General features: G+C 41.2%; 1 protein-coding gene across 1 annotated transcript in view; it reads left to right on the top strand.

Moving 5' to 3' along the window:
• The first annotated feature begins 9,568 nt into the window (after positions 1–9,568).
• The window catches only part of LOC128689725 (inactive tyrosine-protein kinase 7), a 169,761-nt gene continuing 154,180 nt past the window's right edge, over positions 9,569–25,149 (top strand). Inside the window, exon 1 of the mRNA XM_070087620.1 lies at positions 9,569–9,679. The gene's annotated coding sequence lies outside the window, so the exon portion shown is untranslated. The remainder of the gene's footprint in view (positions 9,680–25,149) is intronic.

A 25,149-nucleotide genomic window follows, 5' to 3' on the forward strand; every position in this document is an offset into this window, starting at 1 on the left:
GTATTTGGTGGGGGATTATTCTTTATACGTGGAATTTGACAGAAAAGCTTTCATGATTCATGGTACATTATGTGTAGTTACCTTCCAGGGGTTGCCGCCCCCCCAATCCTTGCTGCCCGGTTACTAGAGTGATCAACCAAGCTGCTGGTGCCGCCGCCTGTAGCCCAACGTATGCACTACAGCCTGGCTGATCAGTAAAAACTAATTTGAGGAACTTATCAAGTTCCCTCTTGTGGACAATTAGACGTTTATTGGTAATTCCCCTTATGCATGGAGGGAAGATGAAAAGTCTTGATCCCCTTACATTTAGTAAGTTCTCCATTAGTGTACTCATTGCGCCTTTGCTACACGTTTGGGACCAGTTCTTCCAGAATTTACCAGTCATACTTTATTCATAATTCTTCGTGTATGGAGGGAAAATGAATTATATTTCACCATCTGTCAGTACGTATTGATTATTCATCATACGCAGGAGGAAAACAGGAAAATATTTCAGGAAAATTAAATTATTTTGAAAAACTAAAAATTATATTCTTTTCACATAGCGGCGAAATATTTATTATTCAATATACTTTGTCAGGAAACTATTGTACATAAAAGTGGATGCTATTTACATTGTGAATGAGTAGGGAAGTTATTATCTGTTGTTGGGCGTAAACGGAAGGGCAATTAGTAATCCCTTTACCTGCTAGACACTTATTCCCTAAGTGGTGAGTAATTACGGCTTCGCCTCTTTACTTAGAGGGGGGGGAGGTCATTCTCAGGACGTGGCAGGGAATTATGTATTTATCGTCTCCCAGGGTTCAGAATTTTTTTTAGATTCCTATAAGGATTGTGAATAATTCCTGTTGAGCGATGGAATATTCCAGGAAGGTGCCGGTAGCGAGGCTCTGCTGGAACTGAGACTGCAAATACGTCTTGGTAACGTTTTTCAACCTCTTATATTTAAATTTTTAAGAAAAATTTTTTTTTTTTTAGTAATGGTAAATTGAACATTAAAATGGTATAAAATACCGACAGATTGTTTCAGACTATGGAACAATGCTCTTCTCCAGACTGAGGGACTGACCACCTCAAAACTTTAAGGGTGATTGACTGATTACATCGTCTTCAAGTCTCTTCTGCTTCTATCAACTTTTCTGTACTCGACTGAAGAAGCCTACTGTGTAGGCGAAACGTTTCGAAATAAAGATACCTAACTGTTGCATGTGTCTTACCTAACAGTAATGGTAAAATTACCGCCAAAATGTGAGGTAAATAGACATTTACCTAACAGGACATTACCTCAACTACAGGTGACTGATATATGTGTGGGGGTGAAATTAGCGCCTTATATCAGCAATACTTTCATTCTCTTGAATATAATTAAGACGGTACTATGGTCTGATAACGAAGTTTGGACAAACTTCGCTAAAATTGTCTATATTATGTAGAGAACACAAGATTTAAATTTTTTTCACTTCTTTTTGAATTCAACTTCTAGCTAGCCAGGGATTTGAATCTATAATAATTGCATTTTCTTATCTATCGAGAGTAAAGATAAAAACAGAGACGCTTGACAATAAGGTTCGGAATACAAGACTTACCAATCACCTGATCAAAGCACCTACAGAAAATAAAAAAAAAAATATCCCGAGGGTTGTAACAAACTGAGAAATATGAACTATGAACAGACTAAATCTCTTGAACCATCGACCATGAAAAAGAGAAGAGGAGAGAGTGAGTCAGTTTCAACATAATTACAGAGTGCAGTCAGCTTTTATAGAGCTCCTCTATAAAGTGTGTTTTTTTGGGAGGGTAAATGAGATTGAAAAGGCTCATCCAAAAAAAATTTCCACACGCTATTCAATTTTGCTTGTACCTTTTTAAATCTCATTTACAAAAAAAATCTCACAATGTAGAGGAGCTCCACGAGAGAGCTGACTGCATAAAATGTTCGGAGGATTTTGTATAGTAAAAAAGGGATAGCTTTCAAGAGGCTGGGATTAATAACAAAGAGGTTCTGGCACAAGTTTAAGACTCAGATAAACCACAGGGATATTAAAAAGTTTTACTTTTCGGTTTTTTTGTGTGTGTGTGGAAATTAAACGAGCTGGACGATGGAGTGGTGGATGAAAATTACTTTCGGAAATTAAAGATAAGTTACGATAGGGCTCATGAGAACAGAGTTCAATAACTGTAGTGTCTCGGTGCCAATTCTCGCCTCCTGATACAGCGGATACAGCGGCCTTCCAGCATCACCTCGTGATGCTGGAAGGCCGCTGTATCCGCTACATAACTACATTAAGAAAATGATGGCTACCGTATTCAAGTCCCCCCCTCCCCAAGGGTTCTTGATCTATGGAATTGGATTTGTGCTCCAAGTCTCTAAATTAAGTCTCAATGCCTTTCATCCCCCCACTCCCACAGGCGCTGTATAATCCCTCTGGTTTTAGCGCTTCCCCATCATAATAACCGTATTTAACTCACTGCCTCCTCGAGACGTCTGGCAATCAATTCTTCTCGCACCATCCAGGACAGTGATCCATCTCTGTATTGGACTGATGAAGCCTGGAGAGTATTCGCAACGTTTCGTCAATAATTCATAGTATTTCACATACCTTGCTCATCAACTTGTCGGTACTGTAAACAAATTCCACCATGATACACAAATAACCCGCACATAAAAGAGAGAAGCTTACGACGACGTTTCGGTCCGACTTGGACCATTGACAAAGTCACACAGTGACAAAGTCACAGTGTGACTTTGTTACACTGTGCGGGTTATTTGTGTATCGTTCCAGTCACGGTATTGTGCCTTTTTTGTTATCCACCATGATACTTCACCCACCACAGCAACCTGCGAACATAAACCCTGTTTACCCTCTTCACCCTTCTGGTACGGCTCGTCTTTCTTGTAGTCTAGTTGGCACAGTTCTTGACACGTGACGAGACACTCCCAGGAGACTGGCATCACCGGCCAGCGCCACAGCTGACTGAACCAGCTGGTCCGGCCAATCCATTACATTTGCATACAAGGAAAACAAATATACGAGACTCCCTATGATGTTTACATGTAGATTGTTGTTTTGTGTGTATGTATGTGTGTATGTACTCACCTATCTGTGGTTGTACTCGGTCGAGACTCAGCTCCTGGCCCCTCTTCTTCAATGAACGCTACTAGGTCTTCTCTCTTCCTGCCCCCTGTGCTTTATCATACCTCGTCTTAAAGCTATGTATGGTTCCCGCCTCCACTACATCACTCGCCAGACTATTGCACTTCCTGACAACTCTATGACTGAAGAAATACTTCTTAACATCCCTGTGACTCATCTGAGTCTTCAGCTTCCAAGAGTGACCCCTCGTTTCTGTGTCCCATCTCTGGAACATCTTGTCTCTGTTCACCTTGTTTATGCCACGCAGTATTTTGTATGTCGTTATCATGTCTCCCCTAACCCTCCTGTCCTCCAGTGTCGTTAGACCGATTTCCCTTAACCTTTCTTCGTAGGACATTCACCTTAGCTCTGGAACTATCCTTGCCGCAAACCTTTGCACATTCTCTAATTTCTTAACGTGCTTTACCCGGTGCGGGTTCCAAACTGGTGTTGCATACTCCAGTATGGACCTGACGTACCCGGTGTACAGTGTCTTGAAAGATTCCTTACTTAGGTATTGGAACGCTAATCTCAGGTTTGCCAGCCACCCATATGCTGCAGCAGTGGTATTCCGGAGACGAACGCCCCGGCGGCCTGGTCTCCACATTGGTTTATCAGTGTCTGAAAAACTCAACAAGACGACGATGCCCGAAGAATCAGAGATCATAGGTTGTCAGTATTCTTTCATGTCTTCTCCCCCTCCCCCTCTCTCTTTCCTCTCCCCTACACTGTCTCCAGCATCCCTAATCCCTCCTACATCCTCTTCCTCACTTCTCCACACCTCCAGAGCAGAAACCAACCAAAAATGTGGCCGGAAAGACCTGCTGCTCTGACCTGAAAAAAAATCGTCATCGATCAGCCAGTGCCTGCTCAATTAATCTAAGCCAGCGGAGCGTCAAACCCGCGCCCGTGTTAAATTCTCCTCCGTGAGGATGGGGGCTGGGGTTAGGTTATGTAAAAAATATATATATAAGCTTTATATAAATCCGTATTCCATTTTGCAAACTATTTTTAGCCGCTGTGTGAACGACAGGCATTGTCGCGCTTTATTGGGTTACAACTTTATTTTATTTTATTCTCGTAATAGTTGCAACAAAAAAAAATAGTTACTCCTGACAATGACATTCATAAATGATGCATTTTTTTTGGTATGGATGTGTTGCTCATCACGACGAAACATGTTTTGTGATTTAAAAAAAAAAAGTTGCGAGTGGTGGATTTTAGTATCAGTTTGTCGCATTAAAGCTATGGTGCGAGTGATGGTGAATATATTTTTCTTCCCCTCTGGGTCACCCGGTTTTCAAGGGGAAACGTTCCAGCAGCTCTGGGCGAATTGTTTGTTTTCTCTATACATATTCTGTACGCATATTCTATAAACATATTTTCAAAGTATATTATTTATACATAATTCTTCTGTATGCATATATATATATATATATATATATATATATATATATATATATATATATATATATATATATATATATATATATATATATATATATATATATATATATTTATTAGTGAGACTAATTTTGCCAGATTAACAAGATGTTGATGACTACGTAAGCCTGTGGACCGCAGGCACAACAACAGCCTGGTTAATCAAATATGTGACTTATTGTGTGAGTTGGGCTGCAGGATGAGGAGTACCCTGGAAACCGGTAAGCGGTATGTACCAGGTGCTGGAAACACTGACCCAGATACAGCTTGTTGAGAAAATTGTGTTTCTGTCTCCAGTCTTACCGGTGTTGCTTCATTTAGTCGAGGACGCGAGGCAATACACTTACCTCTCACATGGTTAATTGGGTTTAAATTTAGCCTATCAACACAGGAGAGTCATTAATTAAGGCATGTCACCTGTTCACCACCTGTCAAGAATGCTTTAATCCTAAATGTGGGCTAATTGGGATTAACATAGAATTTTAATGTATATGGGCGGAGATGCAATAAGATCACAGTAAACAGGCGATATAATATACAAAATAACCACTGTGAAAAAATAGTGAATTTCCAAACGCTTTCGTGATTTCTCACATTATCAAGGAACAGTTCCTTGATAATCTGAGAAATCACGAAAGAGCTTTGAAATTCACTATTTTTTTCACAGTGGTTATTTTGCATAGACTGAGACATATACTTCTCCGTGCACATGCACTCTCCTCAGTGCACACGCATCAAGAGAAATACATTCACATTCACACTAGCATCATCAGTATTCTTTGAAATTGGAAATAATACAAATTTTATGCCATGCTTTTCCAGGCGCACAGATCGGTCAAATATACCGTACTGACATGAGAATAAATCTTCAAAAGTACTCTCGTATTAATTGATACATATGTACCATTTTTTTTTTATTTACCTGATAATCAGATTTTGTTAGTTTTATGCTAAAACAAACATAGCAGCATCACCTAACATTCCTAAAGTTAAATTATTTAGCTTATTCTTTCTTAGTTTATCGTAGGTTTTCCTAGTTTTAGTGTTATGTACAGTGTTATATGTCAATTATGAAATATATTAATTTTGTGTTGCTTAAATTGTTTTGCATGGAAAACAAAACACGAACATAATTAGTTAATAGATATACAAATATGAGTATATGGACTCTGAAGGAGGGAGGGAAAGGGAGAAAATTAAAGAGGAAATAGGGTGGCAAGAAAGGAGAAAGGGAGGCGAGAGGGGAGAAGAGAGACCTTTAACTTGAGGAAAAATATTTATGGAGATAATTCCTGAGAGGACGAATCGAGGCGACAGTGATGGAGGGTGTGAGTGTGTTGGGGAGGAGGGTGTTGGTGTGTGGGGGGGGAGAAAGTGCGTCAGGGTGGGGATGTGGAGTATGGTGACTGGTGAACTCGCCTATATGTGGTGGCAGGGGTCGATTCACAGCTCCTGGCGTGGAGATTGGTGTCTGAAGGAGAGTAGGTGGGTATATGGAAGGGTATATTGATGGTTGTTTGGTTTGGTAAGTTTTTTTTTACACAGGGTTTGACAAGGTTAAGGATCCCTAGCTTTATTGACAAGCTATTTACAGGTTAAGGATTCCTAACTTTATTGGCAAGCTAAGAGCTGTTACCTACATCAGCTCATTTGAAAGCAATTTTATTGTTATGAGACATACAAGTAGGGAACAGGATGAAGTTGGAGCCATCTGTGGGCCAGCATTTTCATTTGATCAACTGACTTTATCTCGTTGACATCATTATGCTGTACGAATGTGTTCCATACTCGAGTCATCCTGGGTATGTATGATCTCAGATGGAGTGAAGTTCTGGAGAAGGGTACAGCCAGAGTGAAGCTGCTGTTTTCTGCCCGTCTTGTGGCATAAAAGCTTGTTTCACGCTGTCCTCGAAGTGGATCCAAGTGTGGTATTTTGACAATATTGGCCTTGTACATAACAGTAAGGCCACCCACATCCCTCCTATGTTGAAGGCTCTGCTGAAATGACAGATCTATCCAGGATGGGTCCAGGCGAGAGATGAGACGTCTTGCTCTGTTCTCTACTCTGTCAAGCAGTAGCAGATGAGAAGGGGGGTAGGCAAACCAAGAAAGTGGAGCATACTCAAGGTGCGAGCGTACTTGTGCCTCGTACAGAATCTTGCAACCCCACTGTCAAGCAGATGCGAGATACGGCGAAGTGCTGTAAGCTTCCTGGCTGCCTTGTTTGCAAGATTTACAACATGGTTCTTCGTGGTTAGTTTGGAGTCAAATTTCACCCCAACGATATCAATTTCTTCTCCCGGTGCCAACACCCCCCCCCCCATTCATCCTTACTACTGCACCAGCATTACCATCATGGTGCCTAGAGACGATCATCATTTGCGCTTTCTCAGGTGCAAATGTTACTTACCATCTATTTCCCCAAGCTGATATAGCTCTCAGCTGGTGATTGATGTAGCTTAGAGCAGCTGGCATTTCTTCTCTTAGATAAGTGAATGTCAGTGTGCAGTCGTCTGCATATGCATGTGATTCTGGGATGAGATGAAGAAGGTCGTTGAAGTAGACATTCCATAACAATGGTCCCAGCACGCTTCCTTGTGGAATACTTGCCCCAATAGGATGTCTTGCTGATTCCGTTTCATTGAGAACTACACTTAGAGATCTACCATGAAAGTAATCACTGAGGAGACATAGCGTAGAGCCTGCAATTCCCAGTGCTTGAAGTTTTGCTAAGAGGCCCTGGTGCCACACCCGGTCGAAAGCGCCAGCAATGTCCAGTGCTACCACACAGCTGACTTTGGATTCATCCAGTGACTGGTGCCACTTAGTGGAGAGGTTTAACAACAGATCAGCAGCAGAGTAACCTTTCCTGAAGCCATATTGGCGATCACAAAGTAGTGAGTGGTAGTCAAAAAACTCTGTCATTTGTCTTGAGATTATTGTCTCAAGGATCTTACCAGTGATTGACAGGAGTGACACTGGTCTGTAGTTGCTGATTTCTGCTCTGCTCTTCTTTTTGTGAACAGGGGCTACATTTGCCTCTTTCCATAGAGAGGGCCATTTACACTGTACTAGGCAGTGCTGAAAGATGCACGTTAGAGGTGCTGCTAGCTGGTCTGCACATCTCAGCTATCTTGGGCTCAACTTGTCTGGGCCCACAGCCTTTTCTTGGCCAAGCGATTTAATAAGTTTAAAGAATATTAACATGAAGATTATGTAATCATTACATCATTTATAATAGAAACCTGAGTAAGCATTCTCTACATACACTGAAATATATAACCTCTGTACATACATATATATACACACACGTCTTGGTGTATATAACTTTGAAGAAGAATCTATCATGGTATCACAAGTTTATATAGCATGTCTACACGCACGCACGCACACACACACACACACACACACACACACACACACACACACACACACACACACACACACACACACACACACACACACACGGGGCCAGGAGCTGAGTATCGACCCCTGCAACCACAAATAAGTGAGTACACACACGAGAGAAGACTTAAACCAATACCATGGTTGAATCAGCACGCAAGGCAATACAATGAGCCGTGATTTCTTTTCACCTTATGAAGTCGACTAATTCTTCCTTTGTGAACAATTTGCCGCAGGACAATACCAGTATATAATAATCACTTTAATATCTTAACTTCGACTTCACTGACAGAGCACATTGAGGTAAAATTCCTCTGGACTCTTGAATATTTCTTTAAGTTTGTGTTAGTTGGAATATCAGTAGTGTAACCCCCTTAACTCTATCTGAAACACTTGGGTATCTTTATTATCGAAATTTTTGTTCTACACAGCTGGCTTTCTCACTCGTATGCAGTCAAAGGCTATTGACAAAATTTTGAGGTGATCAGTCCCTCGTCCCTTAGGCTTCGTTAGGGTGGATTAAGGCCAAATATCATGAAACTAAACAAAAAAAATCGTATCCTTAACCCCAAGTAAGCAATCCGAAACAACGACTGCGATACATCTGGCAAAGAAATGAAGAAGAAAAGGAAAAGAGAGTTCAGCTCTGAACGTTTATCATTCTTGTAACGAGAACGGGCTCTTGAACGCCGTTGCCTGAGTTACTGCTACGACGGTCACATTATTGCCATGGAGTATACCTGGAGTATACCTGGAGTATACCTGGAGTATAAGTGGAGAGGGTTTCGGGGGTCGACGCCCCTGCGGCCTGGTCGGTGACCAGGTCTGCAGAATATTCATCGCTGTTATGTCTTCCTCCTTGTCACGTTCATCCTTATATTGTTGCTGATGAAGGGCTCTTGATCCAAGTAACTGCAATAACATTTTCTTTAGATCGACGCTGTTCACCTCCCATTCACAGTTCTTAAAAATGATTTTGTTAAATATTCTATTCCTGTTTAAAAGTATGGTAGATTGCTTAACTTAAAGATCTTATATATGGTTACATATATGAATTATATATATATATATATATATATATATATATATATATATATATATATATATATATATATATATATAATATTAATATTTTTGACACAGCATTTCCTTTTGCTTTGTATATTTTTATAATAGCATGCACCTTTGAAACCAACTTCTCTCCCAGCTTCCAAAACTTTTAATTACATCGACAAAGTTTAATGTTATGTGCTCCACGGGATTGTATTACTCCCCCCTTCCCCCCTCTATCCTAAAAAATCCAATTCTCCCAGTAGCGAGTATAGTTGCTCGTTATTCTTGTGCTTTCAAAGGAGTATCTCGGCACTGGCAAAGGACTCTTGATCCGAGTTATTAGTGTCACCCTACCTTTCATCGAATCAGACCTGATTACCTCCCATTTCCCTGTTGCTGTATAATTATTACTGGCCTAAAGCTTGTCTCTGAATCGTTATAATGTAATAATTATGATATAAAATAAATAGTAAAATGACTGGCAATATAACGAAAATAATAATCTCGCTACTCTCTTGCTGTGTGGTGATCCGACTGCTCTTCTCCAGAATCAGGTGGTCGTCGCTACGGACATGGCATTGGATTCTCTGCTCACTCACTGCGGAATGCATTTCGACTCTCGCATAAACTGTCGTCACGCTCAGGTATAATTGTTTCCGTTAACGGTAGATTTGTTTGGCTATACATATATTTGACATTATATATATATATATATATATATATATATATATATATATATATATATATATATATATATATATATATATATATATATATATATATATATATATATATATATATATATATATATAAACACTGCGACTAGCCAAGGACTCGAACCCATGCTAGTCGAACCCTTGGATAGTCGCAGTGTTGTTATTGATCAATACTACTTGTTCGTGGGCACAATAATACACACATAATATATATATATATATATATATATATATATATATATATATATATATATATATATATATATATATATATATATATATTATCTGAATGTGCTTTTTTTCATTAAGTGCTTTTTAATTCTTGGGTATTATATTCGTAGGTGGAAGTTTGTAATTCTGATTAACTACCTCGTAGGAGGTAGTTTATATTTCTAGGTTAGCGACCTAGTATATGGTATTTGGCAACTTGTTAACGATTTCGTAATTAGTTGTTTCACTATTCTGGTTAACAACCTAATAAATGGTAGTTAGCAGCTCTGGTTATTGACTCCGTAATCGGTAATTCGTAACCTGTTAGCGAGGACGCTAGTTCTACTTGGCAGCTCAGTAGTCTTGGAACGCTTCTTCGGTGCTAAAAAATTAGTGATATTTATAATCGTGTACTGTATCGGAAACTTGCTTAGATTACATTACGTGCTGCCACCAGTAACAGCCTGGTTGATCAGGCCCTGATTCACCGGGAGGCCTAGTTAAGGACTGGGCCGCGGGGTCGTTCACTCCCGAACACCCTCAAGGTAGGTAGACTCCAGGTAGGTAGGCTCCAGGTAAGTAGGCTCCAGGTAAGTAGGCTCCAGGTAGGTAGGCTCCAGGTAGGTAGGCTCCAGGTAGGTAGGCTCCAGGTAGGTAGGCTCCAGGTAGGTAGGCTCCAGGTAAGTAGGCTCCAGGTACTCTGAATATATCTAGCAGATACAATAAAATATTTAATTATGTAGTTCTCTTCAGTGGCACTGTGCGTGATCTGAGTGATATTTATGTCTTTAAAACGAAAGCGTCCGTCAAGACGGGAGTTGTACCCATGACGTCAAGATGAAGGCGTCCGTCAAGACGGGAGTTGTACCCATGGCGTCAAGATGAAGGCGTCCGTCAAGACGGGAGTTGTACCCATGACGTCAAGATGAAGGCGTCCGTCAAGACGTGACAGGGGGAGGGAATTAGCTGCCTACCTGATTGGAAGCTCCATCGTCCCTAGGTCGTGTTAATTAGATTTACGTGGTCGGTATGATTACTCGGGGTCCCACTACAGCGACGTTCGTGAGCCGAGGAGGAAGGAACAGGGCAAGGTAGGATGGAAATGGGGGGAAGAGAGAGAGAGAGAGAGAGAGAGAGAGAGAGAGAGAGAAAGAGAAAGAGAGAGAAAGGCAGATAATGGGACAGAAGGACAGGCAGCATGACTCATGATTTCCCAGTCATCATGGATCTATTTTCAGAAGAGGACATATCTCCTGGGATCTCCGCTGGCATTCACAACATGAAGAGGCGCTCCGTGATAGGCTCCTGTCCCTTCTGCTGCTGTTCCATTTTTTATTTTTATTTTTTTTTGTCTGACGTCACCGTTCCAATTATCAATATCTCTTGATAGCGGCCAAGAAGGCTCTGACGTCCCGAGAGCGAGATCAAGCGAGGCTCTCGCACAGGTGGAAGCTTGACGTCAAGCGCAGATAAAATATTCTTCTTTCTCTTTGATGTCATCCATTCAGGCATAGCCACTCACGCGTAGATTTGCAATATGCCTGGCCCAGGGCCTGGCTTCGGGGGTGGGTAAACTCTGGAAACCTATCAAAGGTATATGCAGGCACAGGATTGCTTCTAGGTTCCTTTTCTTTTAGGAGGATTCAGTTTTCAGCCTGAGAGCTGTTCTCATGCTTCAGCCCATTTCATATCTCAGCTCTATCCATGGTATATTGCCACGCGCCGGGCTCAGACTCGCAACAATTGGCAAACATAATAATAGTGTATAGCTATAATACAGGTTAAAATAGTTAGCATGTGCAAGAAACCTTGCCCACAACAGTAAGAACCCGAGTTCTTTCTGTCGTGAGCCCACCGAGCCAGAAACCGCTTGTTTACTGCGTTCTACACAAAACCTGCAAGAAAACTGCACATCAGTGCACACTTGAGAAAACTTACTTATTTAAAATGATTTGTATATTAGTGGTGCAAGCAACCACCAACAGAATTGCTACAAATCCCGCAAGAAAAATGTAAGCAAGACAGTAGAATCTAATGGTGTACTAACATTTGATTAACCACAAAAAAATACATATTCTCGAACACGAAAAATGTAAACCAAACACACAGACTTTACGTACCGCGCGCTTTTAAAATTCCTCCCAAAAACTGCAATCATTTACACAAAAAAAACAAGCACTGAAATATTTAAAACTAGAAGGTATCAGAAATCAGTTAGGCATCCGCTGGACAGTTGAGTAAAATTCCAATATTTTCAAAGTCTGTATCCTACTGTTGCTAGGTAAGACACATGTGCAACAGTTAGGTATCTTTATTTCGATACCTAACTGTTGCACATGTGTTTCGATACCTAACTGTTGCACATGTCTTACCTAACAATCTGTCGGTATTTTATACCATTTTAATGTTCAATCCTACTGTTGCATCATAACACACACACCTGGAGCCTCTCACTAGGCCAGTGGAGACTTGACACCACTTCCGCTCAAACCAATATTTTCTTTCTCCTCCTCAGGTAATGTGAATTGATTCCTATATCATTACTATCGTTTCATGTTCCTCTTATTTTTATCCGTTTCTGCTGATGATGACCTCAATTTGGGTCCGAAATATAATGTTTCATCTTTTATTATCTGTTTTTTCTCTCCATTTCATTTTATTTATGCATTTATGCAGAACTATTCTTTTCTTTATATATATATATATATATATATATATATATATATATATATATATATATATATATATATATATATATATATATACGCACACACACACACACACACACACACACACACACACATATTACACTTACAAAAGAAATTTATTGGAAAAAGATTTCACGGGTGTTCTCATAAAAGCTGACCAGGCAGTACTGCACAAAAGAATTTAAATCTTTTACACAATTCTCGGGTTACAATTAGAGTTACAAAGCAACAGAATCCAATTCCCCCTCACTTTTATCATTTATAAAATTTCCTTTGGATTCCACATATTCCTCGAGCTTCAATTTCCCTCTCATCTGAAGCTCTCGAGTACACCGGGGCAATCGTGCTTCCGCTGAAGCGCAGTAATGAGAGCTCTAACTCATCATGCCAAGACGAATTAAGAAGAAATAATTGTCTTAGTATCTAGTTTTGCGGATTACGCTGGTCAACGCCAGAACACGGTTCGGGAAACAAAAATTTGGTCCTTATTCACTTGGCTCACTGAGTGGGTAAATGATGCTTAAAATTGGAAATTGGCTCTGTTTATAAAGATATGGACTCGGGTTGGCAACTGTTTTCTTTGATGCGGGAAGGAAGGTGACTAAATGACAAAGGGTAAATGCTCTTCATTGAAACTCACAATGGGGAATTGTTTAAACCATTAGATTGATTTTCGTGATTGATGTCGTGACTGGAACAATAGACATTTAACCTCCTCATAGGAGAGAGAAGCTTACGACGACGTTTCCGTCCGACTTAGACCATTTACAGAGTCCAAGACGGACCGAAACGTCGTCGTAAGCTTTTTTTCTCCTGTGTTTGGGTTATTTGTGCTTTGTAGACCAGGGATTCAACACCTCACACTGCTTGTTCTTGTTTAAGAAACAATATTGTTTACCACATCTTCCCATATGCTTACTCAAAGCTCCTTTACATTTCAATTAATAATAACGTTGCTGAGGATGAAAATAATAATTAATAATAATAATAATAATAATAATAATAATAATAATAATAATACCATTAATAACACGACAATAAGTTAAATATTTACAATTATTTTATATTTTATTGTACTATACTACAATAACTAAAGTTGACGAGCCTCTTTTTATTTCCTTCTGACTAAAATTTACAGTGCTCCGTTAACAGTATTCTTCTCTGATATTGGTAAGTTATTCCATGATAGTCACTGTCACTGTTACCATCATATTGAGTAACACAACCTTAAATGCACTTTAGATTCTTAAGGAATGCGTCGTATTAAAGGGATGGCGACAAATTTTTCAATAATGTTTGCCCTGGCTACATCATCTTCAGTTCCCTCGTAATTCAAGCTTCTGAAGAAGCGCTGGAGACAGGGTGAAATGCCTTGAGTTGCTATTTACTATTCGTATGGGTTTGTTCCTATATATTTCATAGTAAGAAATCATCTGTTTCCTGTAATCTTATCGCGCGCGCGCGTATATATATATATATATATATATATATATATATATATATATATATATATACGCACACACACACACACACACACACACACACACACACACACACACACACACACACACACACACACACACCACACACCACGCATATATATATTATATATATATATATATATATATATATATATATATATATATATATATATATATATATATATATATATATAATTTTTTTTTCAACAAGTCGGCCGTCTCCCACCGAGGCAGGGTGACCCAAAAAAGAAAGAAAATCCCCAAAAAGAAAATGCTTTCATCATCATTCTATACTTTCACAACACTCACACATCACTGTTTTTGCAGAGGTGCTCAGAATACAACAGTTTAGAAGCATGTACGTATAAAGATACACAACATATCCCTCCAAACTTCCAATATCCCAAACTCCTCCTTTAAAGTGCAGGCATTGTATTTCCCATTTCCAGGACTCAAGTCCGACTATATGAAAATAACCGGTTTCCCTGAATCCCTTCACTAAATATTACCCTGCTCACACTCCAACAGATCGTCAGGTCCCAAGTACCATTCGTCTCCATTCACTCCTATCTAACACGCTCACGCACGCTTGCTGGAAGTCCAAGCCCCTCGCCCACAAAACAGCCTTTACCCCCTCTCTCCAACCCTTTCGAGGACGACCCCTGCCTCGCCTTCCTTCCCCTATAGATTTATATGCTTTCCATGTCATTCTACTTTGATCCATTCTCTCTAAATGACCAAACCACCTCAACAACCCCTCTTCTGCCCTCTGACTAATACTTTTATTAACTCCACACCTTTTCCTAATTTCCACACTCCGAATTTTCTGCATAATATTTACACCGCACATTGCCCTTAAACAGGACATCTCCACTGCTTCCAACTGTCTCCTCGCTGCTGCATTTACCACCCAAGCTTCACACCCATATAAGAGTGTTGGTACTACTATACTTTCATACATTCCCTTCTTTGCCTCCATAGATAAAGTTTTTTGACTCCACATATACCTCAATGCACCACTCACCTTTTTTCCCTCATCAATTCTATGATTAACCTCATCCTTCATAAATCCATCCGCCGACACGTCAACTCCCAAGTATCTGAAAACATTCACTTCTTCCATACTCCTCCTCCCCAATTTGATATCCAATTTTTCTTTATCTAAATCATTTGATACCCTCATCACCTTACTCTTTTCTATGTTCACTTTCAACTTTCTACCTTTACACACATTCCCAAACTCATCCACTAACCTTTGCAATTTTTCTTTAGAATCTCCCATAAGCACAGTATCATCAGCAAAAAGTAACTGTGTTAATTCCCATTTTGAATTTGATTCCCCATAATTTAATCCCACCCCTCTCCCCAAAAACCCTAGCATTTACTTCTTTTACAACCCCATCTATAAATATATTAAACAACCATGGTGACATTACACATCCCTGTCTAAGACCTACTTTTACCGGGAAGTAGTCTCCCTCTCTTCTACACACCCTAACCTGAGCCTCACTATCCTCATAAAAACTCTTTACAGCATTTAGTAACTTACCACCTATTCCATATACTTGCAACATCTACCACATTGCTTCCCTATCCACTCTATCATATGCCTTTTCTAAATCCATAAATGCAATAAAAACTTCCCTACCTTTATCTAAATACTGTTCACATATATGCTTCAATGTAAACACTTGATCTACACATCCCCTACCCACTCTGAAACCTCCTTGCTCATCCGCAATCCTACATTCTGTCTTACCTCTAATTCTTTCAATTATAACCCTACTGTACACTTTTCCTGGTATACTCAATAAACTTACTCCTCTATAATTTTTACAGTCTCTTTTGTCCCCCTTCCCTTTATATAAAGGGACTATACATGCTCTCCGCCAATCCCTAGGTGCCTTCCCATCTTTCATACATTTATTAAACAAAAGTACCAACCACTCCAACACTATATCACCCCTTGCTTTTAACATTTCTGTCATGATCCCATCAGTTCCAGCTGCTTTACCCCCTTTCATTCTACGTAATGCCTCACGTACCTCCCCCACACTTACATTCTGCTCTTCTTCACTCCTAAAAGATGGTATACCTCCCTGACCAGTGCATGAAATTACCGCCTCCCTTTCTTCCTCAACATTTAAAAGTTCCTCAAAATATTCTCGCCATCTACCTAATACCTCCCTCTCCCCATCTACTAACTCCCCTACTCTGTTTTTAACTGACAAATCCATACTTTCCCTAGGCTTTCTTAACTTGTTTAACTCCAAAAATTTTTCTTATTTTCATTAAAATTTCTTGACAGTGCCTCTCCCACTCTATCATCTGTTCTCCTTTTGCACTCTCTCACCACTCTCTTCACCTTTCTTTTACTCTCCACATACTCTGCTTTTCTTATAACACTTCTGCTTTGTAAAAAACCTCTCATAAGCTAACTTTTTCTCTTTTATCACACCCTTTACTTCATCATTCCACCAATCACTCCTCTTTCCACCTGCCCCCACCCTCCTATAACCTCAAACTTCTGGCCCACATTCTAATACTGCATTTTTAAAACTATTCCAACCCTCTCCACCCCCCCCCCACTACTCAACTTTGCACTAGCCCACCTTTCTGCCAACAGTCGCTTATATCTCCCCCGAACTTCCTCCTCCATTAGTTTATACACTTTCACCTCCCTCTTACTTGTTGTTGCCACCTTCCTCTTTTCCCATCTACCTCTTACTCTAACTGTAGCTACAACTAAATAATAATCCGATATATCAGTTGCTCCTCTATAAACATGTACATCCTGGAGCCTACCCATCAACTTTTTATCCACCAATACAAAATCTAACAAACTACTTTCATTACGTGCTACATCATACCTTGTATATTTATTTATCCTCTTTTTCATAAAATACGCATTACTTATTACCAAATCTCTTTCTACACACACACACACACACACACACACACACACGCACACACACACACACACACACACACACACACACACACACACACACACACACACACACACACACACACATATATATATATATATATATATATATATATATATATATATATATATACACTACAAATAAACCTACTAAACCTGCAAGCTATGGTGTAGGCTCGAACCTTCGTCGACTAATACCTTTAAAAAAAAACAGTGCTCTCTCACTGAAGGTGGTGTAGTAGGGAAAGGTGTCGAGGTTTATGGTTTTATTAAGCTTTTGGCACTAATGTCGCATGTTAGGGCAAGCTTTAGCGTGAGGCGGAAGCTTGGTGATGGGTTGATGGTGGAGTTGCGTGCACACGAACGTAAAGTATTGAAGCAGGCGAGGGAGAGACCAGACGTGGAGGAGGAAGAGGTGGTGGAGGGAGAAATGGATGAAGATAATGAGAGGAGAAGGAAGTGGTTGAGGATGACGAGGTGGAAGAGAATAAAGAAAAGAGAAGAGGTGCAGAAAGGTGGGAAAAAGGTGGTCTATTGGGGAGGTGGAGATTAAACTGTGGAAGGAGTTAGGAAGCAGAGGAAGTAATGTTGGTGGCGACAGTGATAGTAATAGTGGTTAGTGGTGATGGTGGTAGTTTGGTGGTGGTGGTGATGGTGGTGTTGGTGGTGATGGTGGTGTTGGTGGTGATGGTGGTAGTGTGGTGGTGGTGGTGATGGTGATGATCATGGTGGTAGAGTGGTGATGGTGATGATCATGGTGGTAGTGGAGATGGCGGTGATGGTAGTGTGGTGGTGGTGGTAGTGTGATGGTGTGGTGGTGGTGATGGTGGTAGTGTGGTGATGGTGGTGGTGGTGGTAGTGTGGTGGTGGTGGTGTAGTGGTGGTGATAACATAAAGAAGGAACACTGCAGCAGGCCTACTGGCCCATGCGGGGCAGGTCCATGTCAACCCCCGGCTTAAACTAATGGCCCACCCAGTCAGGTCACCTCCACTTAGGGAAGGAGCACCGCTTCTGACCCAGTAGCACCAGCTAGTCAGGTCGAACTCACACCCACCCACACCCACTATCGAATGTGGTGATGGTGGTAGTGTGGTGATGGTGATGATGGTGGTTGTGGTGGTAGTGGTGGTGATGGCGGTGAGTACGGCATCGTCCTTTCAGATTTTCTCCCGACCCTTCCCCGACTAACTTTACAATTTCATTACTTATGGTTTCATTCTATCTTGTGCTCTCAAGCAGTTCTCTCCCCCCCCCCACCCGTCCACCTCTCACAAACACTAAACTGGTCGAACAGCCTCGACCAGTGGCAGTATAGGGCAAACTAACAATCGGAAAAAAAAATTAGGGTCGAGGGATCATATACTTGCGTTCTTACAAAGGAGGATTCATACAGGAACTCTTTCACGAGAGCCGCTCATCCGGATGGCTAACCGGATTGTCCAGCCGTTGGGTCTAATCTATTGCTGCAGCGCTGTCCTTATGATTTTGGAAGCCAAGAATGCCGAACCAGCAATTTTTTTCTTTATTGTCGCCAAAAATGTCAAATTAACACTCTGTTACTTCTCAAAGAAAGAAAACGATGGGTAATGACGGCAAGGATAATTTGTTTTGCATATATATATATGTATATATATATATATATATATATATATATATATATATATATATATATATATATATATAATATATATATATATATATATGTTCAGCTCCCTCTTGAAGGCAGCCAGGGGCCTATTGGTAATTCCCCTTATGCATGGTAGGTGGCTGTTGAACAGTCTTGGGCCCCGGACACTTATGGTGTTTTCTCTTAGTGTACCAATGACGCCCCTACTTTTCATTGGGGGTATTTTGCACCGCCTGCTGAGTCTTTTACTTTCATAGGGAGTGATTTCTGTGTGCAGATTCGGGACCATTCCTTCTAGGGTTTTCCAAGTGTAGATTATGATATATCTCTCTCGCCTGCGTTCCAGCGAGTACAAGTAAAGTGCTTCCAAGTGTTCCCAATAGTTGAGGTGTTTGTTAGAACTTATACGCGCAGTGAAGGTTCTCTGTACACTCTCTAGATCTGCAATTTCATCTGCTTTGAACGGAGATGTTAACGAACAGCAATATTCCAGTGAGCAACAGTTGTATAACTCTGTAGAGCAACAGAAAACCCAGGAACAACAGCGTAATTTCTCAATGTTTACAGGACCCGAGGAATTTAATCCTCTGTATTTATTGTTGAATACATGTCGACAGAAACTGGTGAGAGAATTCCCACTATACCAAGAATGCAACGTTGAACTGGTTGTTTACTGTGTGTGTGTGTGTGTGTGTGTGTGTATATATATGTGTGTGTGTGTGTGTGTGTGTGTGTGTGTGTGTGTGTGTGTGTGTGTTTGTATCTGTGTTTTACTAAAATTTCTTTGAATTCAAAATTCTTTAGATAGCATGTTTCCTATGTTTTGGCTTCCTTCATTTCGTCCTCCACCATCACTTCTTTCTCCTCCATTAATCAAGAGTAACAACAGAGGGATTAATTATGCTACAGTCTTGATATGGGAGGTAGGAGATCAATCAAGCTGTGGGCGAGACCATTAACTGAACTTGGTGTAATGTTGGGGGTTGAATTATCTTAGGGTTACATTAACGAAATAGTGCTTGTTGACGCTAGTGCTGGAGGCGGAGAGAGAGAGACAGAGACAGACAGACAGACAGACAGAGACAGGCTTTTGAAGCGGCTCTCTCATTTGAACATGGGAAGAAGGATGTTCGCCTCCACCTGCTTCACTACTTCCTTCCCTTTCACTCACCCTAACTATCTCAGGTCACAGGAACATAAGGAGGCCTCATCTTGGGACAATCAACGTAACTGCAGTTCTGGGCAACTCATATTAAGTTTTGCGCACAAGTCCTGATTGCCGTAGTCAGTGTAGCTAAAACTTTGCTGTTTGTAACACTTGCTCTCTCTCAAAGGCCAATGTGGATGATCTCACAATTGCAGCTTCTCGGAGGATCTAGCGGTAGAGATGCTGGTTCGTGTTCTGCCTGCCCAGTTCGAATCTCCCGACAACTCACGAGAAATATTACATCTGGTTATTACAGACTCAATATCGTGTATATATATATATAATATATATATATATATATATATATATATATATATAATGTATAATATATATATAATACACGATATTGAATCTGTAATAACCAGATATAATATTTTTCGAGAGTTGTCGGGAGATTCGAACTGGGCAGGCAGAACACGAACCAGCATCTCTACCGCTAGATCCTCCGAGAAGCTGCAATTGTGAGATCATCCAACATGTTAAACAGTACTTTATTCTTTGTAATCTTTGCATAGCCACCAACTGCGACTCGATGCCTTTTTTTCGTTATAAACAGATAAACGCAAATGTTGGTTAACTGACGTTTGATTAACCTCAGCAAAAATAGAAAGACTATTAATTTTGGTCGCTGCTTAGATCGTGCACAAAATTGTACACTGTAACACGTTGGGAAAGGAAGTGAAGAAGCATGGAAGACGGAGGGATTTTGAGAAAGGAAGACAGAGGGGGAGGAGGAGAAAGCAAGGAAGAAAGAGGAGAGCAGAAAAATCAAGGGACAGGAAGGAAGGAGGGAGGTTAAGTTATATGCAAGAAAATATTGAATCTGCCAATAATTTACCTGTGATTACCTTAATTACCTGGAGGCGTTATCATCAGCAGCCACCTGGGAGCGGCCTGGGAGCCACCTGGAGCGGCCTGGGAGCCACCTGGAGCGGCCTGGGAGCCACCAGGGAGCACGGGAGCCACCTGGGGGCCACCTGGGAGCATGGGAGCCACCTGGGAGCCGCTCATCAGTAACTTTTTTTTTAAACATCTCTGGTATCTTGCAAGAAATTGTCTTGATTTTTGAGAGGAAAAGAAAAGGGTGTGGAAGGCTTTTCCTATAATATGCTTACGGAGAGAGAGAGAGAGAGAGAGAGAGAGAGAGAGAGAGAGAGAGAGAGAGAGAGAGAGAGAGAGAGAGAGAGAGGGTAGGATATTACAGCAGTCGTTTAACACTCCAGTACCTGTTTACTGATACATGAACAAGAGAAGCCATGGCTGGGAATTCAACCCGAGACCTTTCCGTTTTGCGTCAAACTAATCTTGTTTACTAAATGAGTGTGTGTGTGTGTGTGTGTGTGTGTGTGTGTGTGTGTGTGTTTATCTGTCTGTCTGTTACAGTTTCTATATCCTCTTCTCACGTCTTCATGCACCTAAGTCAATTTTCTCCGCACGTCACTAAATAGCAGGATGGTGGCCAGCGGCTGTCACAGGAGACACTAACATCCTGCTAAGCCGGTGTGAAACACAAGCCTGTTAAATGTATACCCGAGTGTCGTCATTCCGAAAGTATTGCACATGTCTTATTCTCCAGCGTGTCGGTATTGTATGCCACCAATAATACGAAACAAAATCAGTGGATTAATTAAGCCTCTTGGTGGGCGAAACGTCTCTTTTAAAGTTTTAAAACCCTCATATGTTAACATTTCCCTCCATGAAGAATGTAAAGATGCATTTCCATGACTGGAACAATACAAATATAACCCGCACATAGAAGAGAGAACCTTACGACGACGTTTCGGTCCGACTTAGACCATTTACAAGTCACACTGAACAGACATGTCGTCGCAAGCTTCTCCTATGTTTTTTGCTTGTGTGTGTTGCCTATTGTGATGCAAACTGGAGGGAGGAAAAGGTTGGTTAGAGTGTTAGGGAATAGTGCCAATCACACGGGCTGGCCCGCAGGGCAAAACACATCCCTTGACACCCTGGCCCTCTGACCTACTGACCTCCCTGACAGCCTCAACTCACGGACACAACATGTAATCCAAGGGAATGAAGGGTTGGTAATAAAAGAAGGAAAAAGGTGGCTGGAGCCAGGAAGAAGAAAGGTCAGGAGAATTAGAAACACAAAACAACAGAGGTGGAAGAAAATATCAACAGAATATGGAGGAAAGGAGAAGGGTGGAAAAAACAGGGATGAAACAAGAAAATAATAATTGAAAAATGAGAATCTCTGAACCGACGGCAGTGACTGCCGTGGCACTGACGGCAGTGACTGCCGTGGCACTGACGGCAGTGACTGCCGTGGCACTGACGGCAGTGACTGCCGTGGCACTGACGGCAGTGACTGCCGTGGCACTGACGGCAGTGACTGCCGTGGCACTGACGGCAGTGACTGCCATGGCAATGACGGCAGTGACTGCCGTGGCACTGACGGCAGTGACTGCCGTGGCACTGACGGCAGTGACTGCCGTGGCAATGACGGCAGTGACTGCCATGGCAATGACGGCAGTGACTGCCGTGGCACTGACGGCAGTGACTGCCGTGGCACTGACGGCAGTGACTGCCGTGGCACTGACAGCAGTGTGCCACCTGTGATACTGTTTTCTAGTTGTTGGGCAGCGGCGAAATTTTCATTTTATAGAACGGGATATTTTTCTTCTGCAAACACGGGCCATTTGCCCTCTCCTCGCTTGCATGTCCTCAACTGTTCAACTTTGTATATAGCTCGCGTCCTTCCCTTCTTCCTCCCTCTATCTCTGACTTCCTCCACAGACTCACTCCTTCCCTCTCTTCCTCCATTCCTAATTCCTCTCCAATTCCCTTCATTACTCTCTCCTCATCTCACCCTCACCTCCCCCTCCCCTACTTCATCTTCAAACTCCCTCCATCACTGTCCTTCACCCCATCTTTCTCCTTCTCTGCTTCCTCCTTCCCTCTCCAGTTCCATCATTAGTTAGCAGCAAATTTCCGTCGACATCATTGTTCTCCTCACGTATTCGAAACAATTTCCTGTTAGATCATTAATAATTACGGAAGAAACAGAAACCAGTTTGCTTTCCTTAACCTTTCATGACTAAGACTGTGACTAGCGGAAATATACATATAATTAAGTGTACAATTCAGTGGTAATATATAATTGTGTAATTCAGTGGTAATATATAATTAACAGTGTATAATTAAAAGTATAATTCAGTGGTAATATATAATTAAGTGTATAATTCAATTGTAATATATAATTAAGAGTACATATAATTTAGAGTATAATCTGCAATAATTTTAAATAATGGGTAATTGAGTATTCATAAGTCTTGCTTTGTGCGAGAGCAACTTAGAACATTCACTGGGGAGCGCTAAACCCGCAGAGGGCACACGAGAGGTAATAAGGTTCGATCCTAGGGGGATGGGATCAGTTCTAATTCCCTGTATCAAGAGCCCTTACTGCCGTCGAAGAACCTCCCTGTGAGGTATGTTGACAGGACGATGCTTGTGACATCAGGGAAATTGATGTCACTGATATCACTTCCCCTGTTATGAAGATTGATAAAATAGACAATATAAAACTATATGCATGATAAGTATAAAAGATACTTTTATTGCTTATAGACGAAAATAATAAAAAAACACTAGCAAAAATATAATAGAAGAATCTGGGGAAGTCACAGGAAAGTATGATAAATAATAAGAGCCTGGGCCAGTAGGCCTTCAGCAGTGTTCCCCCCCATTCATATGTTCTTAATGAAGGTTGATTTAAAGAGTAGTGACAGGAGCTGGTGGACGATCATGGGGTACTAATAAAAATTGGCCAACGCCTCATTTGGCGATTATCCACTTTTGAATTTTCCTGGTATAAATTATGTTTCTTGGTTAAGTTCCAGGGAGTATGTACCTCTATCAATCCACCTCTGTTGTTTTTGCTGCTTGTGCTGCTTCTGTTGTTGCATGTCCTTTTTTTTTTTTGCGTGTTGTTGTTGATGCTGCTGTTGTGACGTCGGGTAAAGTTAATTTGCAAGATAGTTGTAATAGTGATGGAAAGAGCCTGTCACTGGGTATAATAAAGTGTTTTTTTGTATATTATAGTGGGAGCCTTGGAGAAGAACCATGAGACTTGGAAAATAAGTATATAAAGGGCACGTGGGAGGACTCCGAACCTGCCATAAAAAGGTTTGCTCACTGCCATCTCTCCTTTCTGATCTTGTCTTTCTCCCTCTGATATTCTCATTCGTGTCACTCTAGCTGATCTCTTCCGCTTAAAGAGGCTTCCGACGTTTACAGATTAGTTGTGAAATAGTTATCCTCTCTTCTGTTTCCATTTTTTCCTATAACCGCGTGCCCATTTCTCGAGCTAGCTTGTGAATGTCGTGACATCCTCGTCATCTGTATCAACTCATCAATAGTACTTGACTCGGCTCCGCTGTGTTCCCACTGTGCTCGTTTGTGACGGACTGTACTTAGCCCACATCGGCTGTGCTCATCTCTGCTCGGATTTGTTTGGCTGTGTTCAACTCCCGTTGGCTGTACTGGAGTCTCCCTGGCTGTACTGGAGTCTCCCTGGCTGTACTGGAGTCTCCCTGGCTGTACTGGAGTCTCCCTGGCTGTACTGGAGTCTCCCTGGCTGTACTGGAGTCTCCCTGGCTGTACTGGAGTCTCCCTGGGTGTACTGGAGTCTCCCTGGCTGTACTGGAGTCTCCCTGGCTGTACTCAGCTTTGCTTGACGTCGTGTGTGCTCGGAAAGGCAAACACACTCACTCCCTCACACGTATATTTGTATTCCTCAGCGGAGAGCACCTGTGGCTCGGCTCCAACAACCAGCCCAATATTCAAAATATATTCTGTAAATGTTAGGTGTGCTTTTGTGGAGTCTCTGGAACAGAAATGTTTGGAAATGCTAGACGAATATTTTTGGCCAGGAAGGCATATGCTCTAGTAAAAGAGATTTCTTTGAAGATGATCAATGCATTATACAACAGATTTTCACGAGTGGCTAGACACTGCTTTCTCGGAGTTCGCAGATTCGAACGTAAGGCGTTACAAATATAGCATTGCAAAACTCGTACACCAAAAAAAGAATTATAATTTTCAAAATGACCAATGGAAAGCAAAATCCACATTTTTAACGATGACCCATGTGCTATAATGCATTGAATATCCAAAACGAGGCATAAGCCATAGTGCCGAGCTGGAGCAGCAACAGAAGAAGCAAGAACATAAACAGCAGGGACAGTTGCAATG

This window comes from Cherax quadricarinatus, chromosome 22, assembly GCF_038502225.1.
Source record: "Cherax quadricarinatus isolate ZL_2023a chromosome 22, ASM3850222v1, whole genome shotgun sequence".
Lineage (NCBI taxonomy): Eukaryota > Metazoa > Arthropoda > Malacostraca > Decapoda > Parastacidae > Cherax > Cherax quadricarinatus.